This window comes from Mandrillus leucophaeus, unplaced genomic scaffold (assembly GCF_000951045.1).
Source record: "Mandrillus leucophaeus isolate KB7577 unplaced genomic scaffold, Mleu.le_1.0 Scaffold774, whole genome shotgun sequence".
Lineage (NCBI taxonomy): Eukaryota > Metazoa > Chordata > Mammalia > Primates > Cercopithecidae > Mandrillus > Mandrillus leucophaeus.
The window spans coordinates 1,141,017-1,154,446 of NW_012108408.1; the positions used below are offsets into that span (position 1 = coordinate 1,141,017).

Here is a 13,430-nt window from a genome sequence, read left to right on the forward strand (position 1 = left end):
GACATTTTCAATGCATAAAATGAACTATACATAAAATTATACGTATTTCTCAACTTCGTCTCAGAAAAGATTTGAGAAAGTTTCCAAAGAATATAGAACAAAAGAGAGAGTGTGAGAACTGGGAAATAATACTGAAGGAAATATAAAAATCAAGGGGTGAGGCTAGCACTAAAAGAATCCATGCTTCAAAGCCTAGCATACTTGATTAAAACAAGCCATAAAATTGACTCTATCACTCTAGCAGTGCAAAGAAGGAAACCCTACCATTTTGAGGAATCACAGTATCCATAAGATAAAATCATGAAAGGTTTTTAGGAACAGTTTGACTCTTCCTGGTGTAGAGACCAGGGAGAAATTTCTCCCATGAAATCCTATAACGTGGCAATGGAAATAAACAGTGTGCTCAATACCGTCTTACAATAATGCATGGAATTCCTCAGGACTGTTCATTATATTGTACCTCAATGCAGTCTGGTAACAGAATGTCCTAACACAGTTCAATAAAAGCAATTCCACAGAGCCTAAAATGATGCAATCCACATATGCAATGTTCCAGCAGTATTGCTTAATCCAAGGGTGAGTCCCCTAGGATCTACAGGAATAACTAGACTGTGTTATATTTATCTAGTCTGACTTGCAGTGGTTATTTTGTTACTCTTGCCGCCCACCTACCATTGACCCTTCTTCTGTTAACAGCACCCCCAATTTTCCTCAGAGAATTGTTGCTTCTCTAAAAGCATGCGGTCCAAAGGGACCTGATAGCCACCTGGAGCCAAAAAAGACATAATTAGTGCAATAAGAGCCAAGGAACCCCAATTCCGGACTTGATAGTTCCAGAAAGACAGGAAGAGTTTTGTTGCTGTGGCTGCTATTTTGGTTTCGGTTTACTGATGGGAGTTTGGAGCTATTGGCAGAATCCTGGCCTCTAGGCAGGAAGCAAGCTTGCCTTAGAAGAGAAGCAGCCTAGTGGGAGGCAGTCTTGATTTGGAAAGTGAAGCTAATCCCAGGAGCCAGTCAAGCCTGACTTTTCAGCTACAAGAGTCAATTAACTACCTTTTTGGTGAAACTATTTTGAATAGGGATTTCTGCACTTACATTCAAAATACTAACTAACACACTTTATACCTATGCTTTCACTTAGCAAAGTTATTGATAAATGTTGGGCAGCATTTACCACCAGAATGTTATTCTGCATTCCTTGCTAAATATAGAACTTCATGCTTCAATGAGTAGTCAGGCTGGTGCGATGGTCTTATGAAAGGAAAGAAGACATCCCACTTCCCATATGGAGATTTACTGAGGGCATGCCAATAGCTAGGACAAATTTTTTTTTTTTTTTTCAAAAAAAGGAACTGGCACACACCAGAAAAGCTAAAATGAAAAAAGACAGTATTAACAAGGAAGTGGAGTGACTTCTCACACACAGTTGATGGAAGAGTAATTTTTACCACCACTCTGGAAAACTGTTTTTCCTTATCTACTAGAGTTGAACATAGTCATACATGTAATACAGTAATTCCACTCCTAAGCATAAAATCAATAAAAGTGCACAATATATTCACCAAAACATGTGTTTAACAATGTTTTTAGTTGCCTGATTTGTAAGGGTCTAAACCTGGAAACAATCCAAATGTCCATCAACCAATAAATAGAACTATCCAAATGTCTATCAACTAATAAACAATTGAATTAGCTAAAATATTGTCATCTGGTTGAATGCAGACTTGTAAATAAACAACAACTGCAGCTACACACAACAATATGAATGAATCTCGCAAACTCAAATATACAGTCTCATTAATAAAAAGCAAGGCTGAGCTGGGCTCAGTGGTGTCTGACACCTTTAGTTACAGTATTTTGGGAGGTTGAGATGGAAGAATTGCTTGAGGCCAGGAGTGCAAGGTCACTCTAGGCAATGGTGGCAGACCCTGTCTCAACAAAAAATAATAACAAAAATAATTGTTTTTAAATTAACCACTATTGGTGGCACACGCCTGTAGTCACAGCTACTTGGGAGGCTGAGGCAGGAGGATCATTTCAGCCCAGAAGGTCAAGGCTGCAGTGAGTTAGGAATGATTGCGCCACTATACTCCAGTTCAGCCTGGTCAACAGAACAAGACTGTCTCTAAAATAAATAAATAAATAAATAAATAAATAAATAAATAAAAATAAGCAAAACTATTGATATGAGGGGTCAGTGACTGGGATGTTAATCTTATTCTGTTTCTTAATTTGGTGCTGGTTACCTGGGTGTATTCACTTTGTACTCACCAAACTAAACTCTTATCAATTGTGCATTTTTATTACGTGTATCACACTTCAATTTAAAATAATACTTTTAAAATATCGGTGTTTTGCTTTTGTTTATGAGCAAATGGGACATCAAGTCTCCAAACTGCTATATTATGGTTCACGCTGCATTATTTAATTATAGAAGGTTATCAAAGTAAATGTTACCTAATTTTCACCTTGGATATAAAAATATTCAGTAATATACACATAGAATATTAACTTTAAGCAAATAAGTTTTCTAGTAAGGACTGTGAGAAACCTGGCTACAAAATGCCCTCCTAAATAACTGAGTTGACTTGCAGTATAGGAGTATTTGCTATAAGCCAGAAACATGCAGAGAAATATCAAACAAAAATCAAGACTTTAGGTGTACAACACTGAATATGAAGGTAACCTTTCTTTTTTTCTTCCTTTTTTTTTTGTTTTTTGAGACAGAGTCTCGCTCTGCTGCCCAGGCTGGAGTGCAGTGGCACCATCTGGGCTCACTGCAAGCTCCGCCTCCCGCGTTCACGCCATTCTCCTGCCTCAGCCTCCTGAGTAGCTGGGACTACAGATGCCCGCCACACACCTGGCTAATTTTTTGTATTTTTAGTAGTTTCACCGTGTTAGCCAGGATGGTCTCGATTTCCTGACTTCGTGATCCGCCCGCCTCGGCCTCCCAAAGTGCTGGGATTACAGGCGTGAGCCACCGCGCCTGGCCTTCCTAACACAACATCAACCACAGTAATGCAACCAATACAGCAGACAAGTGCAACGAATAATTAAAGCATACACTTTTCATGTTCTTCCCAGTGGTCTTTAATTTGTAGTCTGTGAGAATAACACTCCCCTGTCCCTAGATGAAAGCTCCAGCAAAGTTTTTCTGCCCACTTTTAGGTATTAGACAGTCTTATTTCCACTTAAAATCACAAACACTCTCTACTAAAAAAAAATACAAAAAACTAGCCGGGCGAGGTGGCGGGCGCCTGTAGTTCCAGCTACTCGGGAGGCTGAGGCAGGAGAATGGCATAAATCCGGGAGGCGGAGCTTGCAGTGAGCCGAGATCTGGCCACTGCACTCCAGCCTGGGCGGCAGAGCGAGACTCCATCTCAAAAAAAAAAAAAAAAAAAAAAAAAAAAATCACAAACACAGTCTCAATTCAAGCCTAGATGCCCAGTCCCAGATGATAACCAAAATACTCTACTGCTACGTGATCAGATGTCAAATCTTCTCTCCTTCCCCAGCTCAGGCCCGTTTCAGGCCAAAAGGCAGCAGTGGAAACATGGTATGGGCGGCTTCCTCTCTGTTTCTCTACTATAGCTGCTTCCCCACTTTTCCTTCCCAGCTGGGTTCTGAGCATTCAGGCTAAGAGCAAAGAGAAGAGGGAGTCAAGATGAGAAGGCCACACTCAGTCGACTTCCCACTCTGAGCCTGCTGGCAGAAATTCAAGCTGACTCCTCTCTGGGACACTCATGCAGGCCCTTTGGGGCTTCCCCATCTCTAAAGGAACCCTCACTGCAGTTGCTAAGACACAGACATTTCTAGGATGCCTGCACCCAGTCGCCTCTCAGCTTCTGTTTCCTGGGCAGTTCTCCCACTACATTCTCCCTTACAGGTCTGCTCTTACCCTCCAGCAGAAGCTTTCTTGGGCAAAACCCAGAACTCCTCCAGACCGTCCATCTACAGTGCTGTGGCACTTTTGCTCATTAGGAGACCCACTTATGGTCCTAAGATAATATTTACACATCCCTTGCCCTGACAATTACCAGGAGGAGACAGAGGTTAGTGCCCTAAGTCACCTCTATCCTACTTCCACAGAATGCTTTAGCCTTCTCAACCTGAGTCAGGCACCTGTGTTCTATCCTTCCAACTGCAGAGGATGGAGAGTTAGCCCTCAGAGTGGTCTTCCTGAAGCGCCCTCTCATTAGGTTTGGGGTCCCATTCATTAGCCCAGGAATAAAGGGGGTCCCATGGTGTGCCAACAGCTTTCTTCAAAAGCAAAATGCCATCAGCAAATTCTTCCTCCATTCCACTCCACGTATCCTTTCTAAATTATTAACAAGCTGAGAGATCCAAGAGCAGCCATACCTATCTTTGACTGATTCCCTTGTCAACTGTGAGTATGGAGATCTGACTTAGAAATTTTACTTCTATTGTGTCTTCATAACCTCAATCAAAAACTCAATTTTAACAGTGTTATATTCACATGTATTGACCCAAACACCACGCAAAGCATTATTTTACATTATTTTGTTGTAATCTTATAACAGTTACATAAGGTAGTTATTAGGTCCATTTTATTTCTCATAAAAGTGAGTAGATGGCACTGCCAGGATTCAACTTGGGGCCTTGTGACTCTAAGATGCTCTATAACCAGCAGATCTCACATAGCAGATCTAAATGTCTAATAAGACACACCTCCAGTTCATGACAATAACATTATGTCATCTGTATTCAGGAAAACGTTTTACTTTCAGCAGTGATATCATTCATTCATTTTAATATTTTCCTTTACATTAAAATACAAAAGGCAAGAGTCCGTTTAGTTCCTTCAAGAGCAATATCATTTTCTTAAACTTTTTTGTGTTTCTGGAACACATCCTTGTACTCTGATTTGTCAAGAAGCTACCATTCCTACTGGCTATGACTCTTAGGCCAGCATCAATTGCCCTATATAATAATCATCAAATAGAGGACTTCTAGTAGGATATAGAACTTAGCTCATAATATATTCCTGAAGTTGGAAACCATCATTCTCAGCAAACTAACACAAGCACAGAAAACCAAACACTGCATGTTCTCACTCATAAACGGGAGTTGAACAATGAGAACACATGGGCACAGGGAGGGGAACATCATACACTGGGGCCGGTTGAGGGATGGGGGATTAAAGGAGGGAGAGTATTAGGAGAAATACCGAATGTAGATGATGGGTTGATGGGTGCAGCAAAACACCATGGCACGTGTATACCTATGTAACAAACCTGCACATTCTGCACATGTATCCCAGAACTTAAAGTATAATTTTTAAAAATTAAAAAAAAAAAAAGCCAACAAAGGGCCGGGCATGGTGGCTCATGCCTGTAATCCCAGCGCTTTGGGAGGCTGAGGCAGGCAGATCACTTGATGACAGGAGTTCAAGACCAGCCTGGCCAACATGGTGAAACCCCGTCTCTACTAAAAATACACAAAATTAGCCGGGTGTGGTGGCATGTGCCTGTAATCCCAGCTATTCAGGAGGCTGAGGCAGGAGAACTGCTTGAACCTGGGAGGCAGAGGTTGCAGTGAGCCAAGATTGTACCACTGCACTTCAGCCTGGGCAACACAGTGAGACTCAGTCTCAGAAGAAAAAACCAAGTCAACAAAAAGTCAAAGACAGCTGTAAACAGTATCATGTTAGTCCCAATTCATTTCTCCAAAAAGTTATAAAAATATAAGAAGTAGAAGGATATCTAAATATAAAATATACTTGCTATTTATATAAATTCTTGGCCTAAATGTTCAAGCCTTGACAACTTCTCTATCAAAAAGAGAAGTCCATAAATTAAAGCTGAGATATCTAGCAAGCCAACAGGTCTGTAATTGGAAATGATGGGAAGCAATAAAAAGAATTCCCCTTTTATAAACAAGATGAACCATCTACTAGTTCCAAATGGAAATGGACTACATGGAAATTAAACACAAACTTACAAATTTGTAGGGCACCACAAAAGATCTAATCATCTCCAAGCTAGAGACTAAAGTCAATAGATGGCAGAGGGGTTAAAGTGCGCTTTGTGAATTTCTGAATAAGGGATGCAAATCACAGTGATAAATATGGCTTTGGAAATTGCTACTGATTATATAAAGAAAGCCTAAATAAATGTTTGCCAGATCTTTATGATGCAGGTTTAAATTCTCAACTGTAAAACCCAATGCTTGGCAATAGCACCTAGAGTTTTCAAGCACAAAGAGAGGTATTTTGTTTAACGGAAAAAGCAACAGACTGGGAAATGGCAGACCCAGGTTACAATTTTATTAGTATATAACCCAAAACATGCCAGTCTCATGGGCCTTGATTTCTTTATTATTAAAATAAAAGAGTAGGCTTTTTAAAAAATCTCCAAATTTCCAAATGTTCCCACCTTAGCATTCAAAGATTTCTGATGACCATTGCTTTCTCTCCCTAAATTCTGATCTGTTTGTGTAGTCCTTTCATAAAACTTTAGTAATTCTTACCTTGGAGCTTTTGAACCCCATTTGAATGCTTTTCTTGTGAATCTTCTAGAAGCTGGCCCCTTCCTTTCCTTTCAATTTAAATCCTCAGAGCCAGCCTTCTCTATCCACCTGAGCTCCTCCTTTCTATCACATAAACCTGTTTGATTGTGATAGTATTTATCACAGTAGAATTATCTCTGTGAGGGCAGGGGCTCTGCTGTCTTCATCCAATAAATAGAGTTTGGCACAGGGTAATAACTAACATAAACATCTACTAAATGAATGAATGATATCACTAACTCTTGGATGTTAAGTGAAATATAAATTTCTGAGATGTCTGCTGCAATATTAAATAGGTAATTATAGCAATACTTTTGGGACTTACAAGACTTCCCTAGAATCTTATTTTAAAATGGCCAAAAAAAAAAAAAAAAAAAAAAAACCAACCTCAGGATATAAACACTACTAGAAAATAGTCATTCAAGTCAATATCTAATTTCTTGATTTTTAAAATATAATGCAGAAATATTTTTTTCATCTCTTACTGGCATCATGAGCATTTATATGTGGTTCCTTCAAGTTTTCAATCTGAACAAAACTGGAAGATATGTATTATTTAAAAATAAGACCACAAAAGCTACACCAGGGAAATTCAATACATTGTAGTCAGGATGAAGGCACTTTTAATATTGCATATATTCATAAATAATCAAATAGAGAATGTAAACTATTTCTTAAAAGTATTTTCATTTGTTAGTGGTGAGTTCATATGCTTGCAAATTGTCATTCTTAATGAAGGTTGAATTCAGGTGTCTCAGAACTAGAGAGAAATGAATTTTCCATTCCTTTTCTGGCTTGTGATCTTTATTATTGAACTAAGCCTATTCCAATTCCTACAGACTATAAGTGAATGCTTGTGCCATTCTTTTTGTGAAATACTATGAGTTCATACTTGTTAAGTATTTTAGTATTTCAGCCGCAAAAAAATATATATAAGATTAACTAAAATAAACTGGAACCATCCATCAATAAAGTTGCTGGCATTGTGATTGAACTGAGTTAAAAGATCAAAGATCTTGAGTTTACATGCTATTTGACCTAGGGAGAAATGTTTCACCTGTCAACTGATTAATCTAGCAGAAAATGTCGAAGAATTAGGATAGATTGCGGAGATGTAGGTAAGTATGTATGAGGAGTACAATAAATGTTGGTTGTATGTTGAAATAACTCAGCTATTCTGCATGTTAACTTCTATATGGACTATACCATAAGTCACCTGATTATTTGGCAACCCTCACATCCAAAGTAACTGATTCAGGAGAGATCTAGATGGCATCTGATGATTTCCGTCCCATTTGCCAAACGCAAATGCATTTACGTAATATATAGTTGGTGACAGATATAGAAGCCCAGCTTTCTTCTAACATGGTAAGGTCTTATTTTGCAGTCCTTTCATAAAACTTAAGTAATTCTCACCTTGGAGCTTTTGAGGTAGAAAAGGATTTCTCTGTCACTATATAAGGAAATCTGTGAGATTTTATCATAAAGCACTTTCAAAGAACTCTGCCCCAATTCTATCACACGTGTAACATATTATTCAGAACATATTAAACAATTATGAAATTCAGGATATTCCAAAATTAGATTTTTAAAAGAAGTTCCAGAAACTAACTTTGGAATATAACACAAACCTAAAGTCAGAGGCTGTGTCTGCAAGACACAAAGACGTCGAGTCGGCTCAGTGAAAAATGTTGGTATAACAATTAGTTTGGTGTTTTACAGAAAAACAAATGGTTGATTGTGCAGATTTTTGTTTTTCAGCTGGTCTTCTGGCATCATCTGGGCATAGTCTTATTCCTACTGACTGATAATAATATCTTCCCATACTGAGTAAAACAATATGACTTCATTGATTGAGCAATGGAATGAAAATCAAGAACTCACTCCCCTAATCTTATTCTGCCAGTGATTTGTTCTTTGACCTTAGGCAAGGAATTTCATTTCAGTTTCCTTATCTAGAAAATGAGAATAATGATCTTATCTATATACTCCCACAGGGATAGTTTGAGTGTCATTGTTCACAAAGGATGATAGATATTTCTAATGTACAATGTGTGAATACTGTATCACAATATCAGTATTGTCAAATAGCATTGTCAACGAAAGAGAGGCAGTTCCACAGTAACATTTTCTACTCCTTACAGAGTAATGGCAACTTAACATAGTGGCTACCAAGCATATTAAGCTAAGAAATTGCTATTAATTCTGTGTGGAAAAACTCCTGGCACTTGTAAACTCCTGTTTATTTGGTTTGTTTTTAGATTTCTTTATACTTTTCAAAACCATTACAAGACAACCATGATGATTCTCCCTATACCACTGCCTCAGAAATCATGCTAAGATAGCTCTACACCAATAAGTGAATAACATTAATTGATTTGTTATGTTGTATCTCCCATTAAAACACAATTCAAGACACATGCTCATTTTACACTGAATTCTCTTCTACAGCAAATAGAGTAGGATTCCAGCACGAGTTATTTTGAGAGAAGAAAGTACATCTGTCTAAATTATTAAAGTGGCATCATGTAGAAGAGTTGTTCTCTCCTTCCCTGGGGGAAAACATCCGCTAAGACGAAAGAGAACAAACACAGCTGATTCATTTTGTCCATACAACTCAACCTGTGGGTCTCAAAGGGCACTTAGCTCCCAACCACGAAAATTCTGTGTGCTGCGGACATTGGTCAGTAAGTTTTGCTGTTAAACTGTGGATTGAATTAGATGATGATCCATTAAGAAAGTGTCTATATTAGTTGACTCAAGAAAGCTTACCAAAAAAGCTTTTTGAGGATACATCTGATAGCTCCCAGGTCCTAGGGTCTGTCAGGGTTGTTACTGGTCAAGAAGCCCAGCTGAGATTACTTTACAGTCAGAGGCAACAATCAACAACTTTTGTAGGCAAAAATTCACTACCTCTTCCATATGGCATAGCACAGAAATTGTGAGCCTGAACCATATATTGGTTCAAATACTGATCACATTTTTTTAGAAAAATTAGTCTTATTCTAAAGACCCCAACAGTCCAACCCCTTACGGAAATAAACCAACTCCTTATCAAAGCTGGCTATTAAGTGTTCAGTACAGAATGTCAATTTTATTGTTTATGTATTCGGTATGTAAAGCAGATGAGTAGCTCTTTAACAATATATAATTGTAACATTCAATATTTTGTCAGCTAATGTAATTGAAAATTACAATTTCCCATGAAAAGTACAATTTCCCTTGAAAACAGTATTTGCAGCATCTGATATTGCAGGGAAATGCTCAAAGAAATAACTTGACTCTTTATTCCTCTCGAGACTCCAACTCCTCACTTGGTATTATATATGCAATAAATCACCAGGAATGAACACACTTGGATTATATTATGTCAGTTTCCTACAGAAAATCTTTCACTGGGTAAAGATATAATGAGACATGAGACCCAGTGTATCTACTTTTCAAAACTTACTCTAAGGAAATAATCTAACTATTTACATGCATTTATTTAGTTATATCCCTACCTTGTTCTAAAAATGTTTGAAGGATTGCATAAACTATAAAATGTCTCAAAATATAATAAAATTTAAAATAAGTAGATGAAGGAAATAAGACAAAAGGTAAAGAAACAGACGATGATTCCAGGAACTCGGCTAGTATGCTTTACACAGATATCTTCAAATGCCAATCCATGTTCAAGCGATGTGGGCCAGATTTGGCACTGTGCCTTTCTAGCGCTCACAGTAAAGAAGTAAACACATTCAGAGACCTAATTCCATGAAGAAAATATTAATCAACTATTAATCAAAACACATATACACACAACTACAATCATGTGCCAAATAAAGACGCTTCAGTCAACAACAGCCTGCATAAGTGATGGTGGTTCCATAAGATTACAGTAGAGCTGAAAAATGCTATTGCCTGGTGACCTCATTGTGCTATCAGTTGTAGCACAATGCACTATTACGTGTTTGTGGTGTTGTTGGTGTACATTAACCTACTTTGCCGCCTGCCATATAAAAGTATAGCACATACAATTGTTTACAGTACATAATATATGGTCATGATAATTAACGACCATGTTACTGGTTTATGTATTTACTATGCTATACTTGTTGTTATTATTTGAGAGTGTACTCTATCAGCCTGGGCAACACAGTGAGATCTTATCTTTACAAAAAATGAACAAAATTAGCTGGGTGTGGTGGCACATGCCTGTAGTCCCAGCTACTCGGGAGGATGAAGTGGAAGGATCATCTGAGGCCAAGGAGGTCGAGGCTGCAGTGAGCCATGATCACACCACTGTACTCTAGCTTGGACAACAGAGTGAGACTCTGTCTCAAAAAAAAAAAAAAAATACATGCAAAACAAACAAACAGAGTATACTCTTTCCACTTATAAAACAATTTAACTGTAAAACAGCCTCAGGCAAGTTCTTCAGGAGCATTCCAGAAGAAAGCATTGTTATCATAGGAGATGACAGCTCCATGGGCGTTACTGCCCCTAAAGACCTCCAGTAGAACAAGGTGTGGACATGGGAGACAGTGATATTGATGATCCTGACCCTGTCTAGTCCAAGGGTCATGTATGTGTTTGTGCCTTTGTTTTTGACAAAAAAGTTTAAAAAGTAAAAAATGGAATAACTTTAAAATAGAAAAAATCTTATAAAGACACAACAAAGGAGAATATTTTTGTAGAGTTGTAAAATGTGTCTATGTTTTAAGCTAAGTGTTATTACAAAATAGTCAAAATATTTTTTAAAATAAAAAAATGTATGATGTAAAAAGTTATAGTAAGCTAAAGTTCATTTACTATTGAAAAATGAAAATTTTTTTATAAATTTAATGTAGTCTAACTGTATAATATTTATCATAAAGTACAATAACGTCACAGGCCTTCACAGTAACATCACAGGCCTTCACTGACTCACCCAGAGTCCTACAACTTGAGTCCTGCAAGTTACATTCATGGCAAGTGGCCTATACAGGTGTAACATTTCTAGTAATTTTAAACCATGTTGTTACTGTGTCTTTTATACGTATAGATATAAATACACAAATACTATTGTGTTATAGTTGCCTACAGTATTCAGTATAGTGACATGCTGTACAGGTTTGTAGCCTAGGAGCAATAGGCTGTACCACAGAGCCTAAGTGTGTAGTAGGCTATAGCATCTAGGTTTGTGTAAGTACACTTGGTGATGTTCACACAACAATGGACTCACCTAATGACACATTTCTCAGAACAGATCCTGGTTGTTAAGTCATGCATGACTGTATTTCTGATATTAAAATGAAATAGAAATTTATCACATATGTCCTCATAACGAAAACACAGAAAATACAATGAGCAATATTATCATTAACATTCTTAATAGTAAATACACCAAGAGCCGGGCACGGTGGCTCACGCCTGTAATCCCAGCACTTTGGGAGGCCGAGGCGGGCGGATCACGAGGTCAGGAGATCCAGACCATCCTGGCTAACACGGTAAAACCCTGTCTCTACTAAAAATACAAAAAAATTGGCCAGGTGTGGTGGTGGGCGCCTGTAGTCCCGGCTACTCCGGAGGCTGAGGCAGGAGAATGGCGCGAACCTGGGAGGCGGAGCTTGTGGGGCTGGGCACAGTGGCCATTGCACTCCAGCCTGGGTGACAGAGCAAGACTCTGTCTCAAAAAAAAAAAAAAAAAAAAAAAAAAAAGGAAATACACCAGTACATTTCAAAGAACTGACTCTTATAATGTCCGTTAATATGGACCAGTTACCAACAGGGAATTCAATAAAGGCATTTGTATGGGAAACTCCAACAACGCAGTTCGCCACCCAGAAGAGGAAAAGCAATTTGCACAAGAATGTTCACTGCAGTATTTTTCTTGGATTAAATGACTGGTAAAATGTAGTAAATCTGAAAATTGAGAGTTGGTTTTTAAAATTATACAATTGTAAAAATTATCTAGCGGCAAGAAAAATATGTAAAATGTATTAAGTGAAATGGTGGGATACAAAATTAAGAGAATATCATACGGAAACATGAGGATACATCTGGCAGCTCACATGTCCTGGAGCTCTTTACTGCTAAAGGAATCCAGCTGAGGTTCCTTGTGGAAACCATAATTGCATATGAGCAAAGATGATTAAATTTGCCAACATGAAAATAATTGCGTTAGATTGGCAGATTTGTGGATGTTTTCTTCCCTCTGCTTTCCAAGCCAACTGTAATAATGTTATACTGCCTTTAAAATAAAAACATACACATAATGCTTTCAGCTTTTTTTAGAAAAGCAGTATGAGAATTAACAATCTAAAGATAATGTCTGCACATTTTGCTGAAGAGACTGTCTGGTATGATACTTGATAGTCTTTACATAAAGACCTCATGAACTCATTTCTCTTTGAACTTAATGCTTAAAATTATAATGTGTCTCCTCATATATATAAGCCAGTGAGAAGCACGATGGGTTTCCCTTTTTGCCTTATCTGCCAGAGAACCCCTGGCTAAACTGATTTCTAAACTGTGATAATTATCTTCTGTTAGAGGCTCAGCAGGATCTATTTTTCTGTTCTTTTTCATTGATTTTGTCCTTTTTATGTGTAGCTATATTTTATATTATGTCTCAGCATTATATGCTGACTTAAAACCTTTTAGAGATATATGGAAATACATGCACAAATGAAAAGATAATCAAATGACACGGCACACTTACTAAACATAAGAAAGAATTTCTAATGAACTGAACTGCCCAACAATAAAATAGGCTGATTCTCCGGGATTTTTGTTTATGGGAGGTTTGAGGCTTCGAATTATGAGAGATTCCTCAGCAAAGACAATACTGTAGTAGACTAGACATTCTTCACAACTTCTCTTATTCTATTAATGAAAAGAAATGGAGAGAAAAGAATATGATATGTGAACTATCAGAA

The 13,430-nt window shown here is 37.7% G+C and overlaps 1 protein-coding gene across 2 annotated transcripts in view; it reads right to left on the minus strand.

Moving 5' to 3' along the window:
* The window catches only part of FRK (fyn-related Src family tyrosine kinase), a 114,994-nt gene that overhangs the window by 19,763 nt on the left and 81,801 nt on the right, over positions 1–13,430 (minus strand). The gene's annotated exons all lie outside the window — the stretch shown is intronic.